The following is a 3,518-nucleotide window of genomic DNA, read 5'->3' on the forward strand; positions in this document are numbered from 1 at the left end:
GGCCAAACCCATCGGTAGACATTTGTGGTCGTCCAGTTCTTTCACTTGAGCACCTAAAGTGGACCTTGTTTCATTTAGACACCTAAGGTGGGCAATACCTGTTCCAGTTAGACAATTTTTGCACCGTTGGCATGTCGCGTGTTATCAGTCAAAAAACGCACATGTAACATTTTTTTTTAATCCTATGTGGCAGCCAACGGTATTATTACTTCCCCATTTATACATATCATCTTCTCCACTTCAAAATAAAATCCAATTTAGCCCTAATTTTAGCCCATTTTCACGATCAATTTTTCCCTCAAATTCAAGCTAATATTTTCTGCTTCATCTTGTTCGTTCCATTGCTGTTACTATTATGTCGAGCTTATCCGACTCTTTCATGGAGTTTTTTGATGAACATGCCCGATATTGTAGATGTGGTAATGAAACATTATTGAAGACTTCTTGGACCCAATTAAACCCAGGTCGCAGATTTTTATGTTGTAAAATACCAAAGGTAAACTTATATCTTCATTCATTCCTTATTTAATTATTTATTAGATGATTAATTGTTGGGTTGAAAATTGATTTTGTAGAAAATGGGTGGTTGTGATTATTTCTTTTGGATTGAAGATAGGCACCCTGTGCAAGCAAATAGGGTGATGTGGGGTTTGTTGAAGAAAGTGAAGGCTTTTGAGGAGAAAAGAATTCGAGTGAGAAATATGCTCATTGTTGCTGCCATTGTTGCTGGTTTTGTGATGCTCGGGATATGGAAAATCAAGCCAAATTGTTAGATAGAGCAGTACAATATGTGCTCCTTAAGTACTTGCCTTTTGCTAAGTTGTGTAGTTGAATATTGTTAGGATTGTCGGAATATAATTTGGTTACTGCATTGTTGTGACAATTTTGTATGTTGGCATGGCTGAACTTTGGCCAACAGTCACTCATGTAAACCAGCATTTTGAATGAAATGAAATGAAATGTTGTTTTGTCTATACTGTATTTGCCAAAAATGCTCTGTTTTGAGCTCACACAGTTGCATAAAAACCTGGCCTGCTCTGTTTTGTATTTGCCAACAATGCTCTGTTTAAGCTACATATTATTGCCAACAACCGGTAGGTCAATGTTATTCAACACCAACAGCATCTATAATTACATTAGCAGAACTGTTTAAACACCAATAACAGATATATAATGGGCACAAAGTAACCCCAAATAGTAGCTAATATATTAACATGCTCAAGAATGAGCTCAAAGTTAGCTGACAAGTAGCCAAAAGCAAACATTAAAATACTGTAAACTGTTTACTGCTACATACAAGTAGCAGATTGCCAAAATAACCATCCAAAAAGAGAAATTGTTTGGTGCCATATTACATTGCCAATTAAGTACTACATCCTATCCTAATACTGCCAATTCTTCTTCTTGTTCTTGTTCTTGTTTGCCATCTGCCTCAATTGGGGGCCAGTGACAGCTTCCTTGTTTTTCCATCTCAATCCTCTAGCTTTATAACTAAGGCCTATGCCTGTTGAACTTGCATCCTTGTAAGCTGAACCAGTTTCTAGAATCCTTTGGCTTGATGTTCCTGGCTGCATTTTAGCAGAAAAATGAAGCATAATCAGTTTTGTTACATGTAGTTGTGTTTTAGAGACCAAAGTTAGAATTGACTTACATTTAGTATTTGAGTTCCACTTGTACTTGTGTATATGCCAAATCCAACATCAGCTGCCCTCTTGTGTCCCCTAGTTGCAGGTTCCTCTCTAGTTGCAACCTTGGCTCTCTTCTGTCCAGCAACTTATCTTCTTTTAGGAGGTAGTTGACTTGTTATTCCTCTTGTAATAGGAATACTTGTATCTGTAGGTGGGGCTGGCTGGCTTAAGCTTCTAACTCTTTTTGATTGATTCACCCTCCTAACTCTAGTTGTATCATCACAAACTGTTGCTGAAGGTATAGGCTGGCTTAAGCTTGTAGGTGCTTCTACAGGGTGTTGTAAACTTTGGCTAGGTGCTTCTGCACCTAGCACAACCTGCATATTTAAAGGCAGTAATCAACGTAAAAACCCAAAATATATGATAAACAAGTTAACCAACTCAAAGAAAACTATTTTACCTTGCAATATTTCTTGTTATATCCTTGTTGATGACACTTTGAACAAGTTATTTTCCCCCTTTTTCTGGACACCTTTCGATACCTCATCTTTTTTGGTTCATCTTTGCCTTTTGTTCTTTTCTTCTTCGGCCTGCCAGGCATTGGTTTAGGTGCAGGAGGCTCAATCTTTGGATTGTTTGTTTCAGGCCACATCTTCATATTTGGAATTGGTTGGATGAAATGACTATGTGCCTTTAAGAATGTATCCTTCCTATACCAAGGCTCCACAAAGTGTTCAGGCTCTAGTTCTATGTGGTAGTATGCACAAACAGCATGCTGGCATGGAATTCCTCTCAGTTGCCAAGTTCTACAACTACAACTCTTAGTACTCATGTTAACTGTATGCCTATACTCACCCTCTCCAATCTCAAATCCAACATCAGCATTCCAAAGAACCTTGCAGCCCCTAGCCATTTCCTTATTATCCTCTAAGGTAAGTCTAGCCATAGGTGAAATCTCAGATATCCAAGTGTTGGCAAACTTAATCATATCACATTGTCTAGTCATTATCTTTCTCCTAATTTTCTCCAACATGGTTATAATTAATTTGTGTCTACAAGACAAGATCCATGAATTGATGGTCTCACACATGTTATTCTCAACAACATCACACTTAGAATGCTCTTTAAAGTATGCCCTCACCCATGATTTTTCTGGATAATGCAATAAATCAGCACAAATATCATTACCAAGTTTGCTCATTTTATCAAGCTCTGACCTGAATTTCACTTCAAAACTGGCCTTAGAACATCTCCAAAATTGTTTTCTTCTCTCTTCATGATAACGTCCAAATACACTCCTCAAAGAGAAAGTGTACACGGTCGTATGCAATATATTTACCCAACTATGAGTCGGGGTCGATCCCACAGGGAACAATATGCTAGGCGATTAAGAAAGTAAGGAACTTTCACCAACTAAGCTAAAGCCAAACGATAAATGATATTTTGGGTTTTTGGAAAAGATTATAACTAATGCAAAAATATAAACTAACCTAGAAAGCGAGTAAAATGATCAATGGCCACAAGCATGGATAATGGGAGATTACACTCAAGTAACGGTCCAACGTATTTTACGATTTTACAACTAAGAGCGGGTTTGTGTTGATAGATAATGATATCTAAAATCTCATTGAAAGTCTTCCAACCAAATCAATGAATTTCACTCTAAGATTTTCCAAGCCTTAGAGTGTGATATTAGGCACAATCAATTGAACCTCAAGTAACTATCCTCTTCCGAGCTCAAGTTATTAGATGAGTTTAATGACCCAATTTCTTGTTAATTAATCTTTCCCAACCTAGATTTCCTCTTCCGAGCTCAATCTAAGTAAATGGGTGAGTCCTAGGGTTAGCTAATCCCTTTGGAAACATTCAAGAACGAGATTAATTAAATCA

This window comes from Lycium barbarum, chromosome 6 (assembly GCF_019175385.1).
Source record: "Lycium barbarum isolate Lr01 chromosome 6, ASM1917538v2, whole genome shotgun sequence".
Taxonomy (NCBI): domain Eukaryota; kingdom Viridiplantae; phylum Streptophyta; class Magnoliopsida; order Solanales; family Solanaceae; genus Lycium; species Lycium barbarum.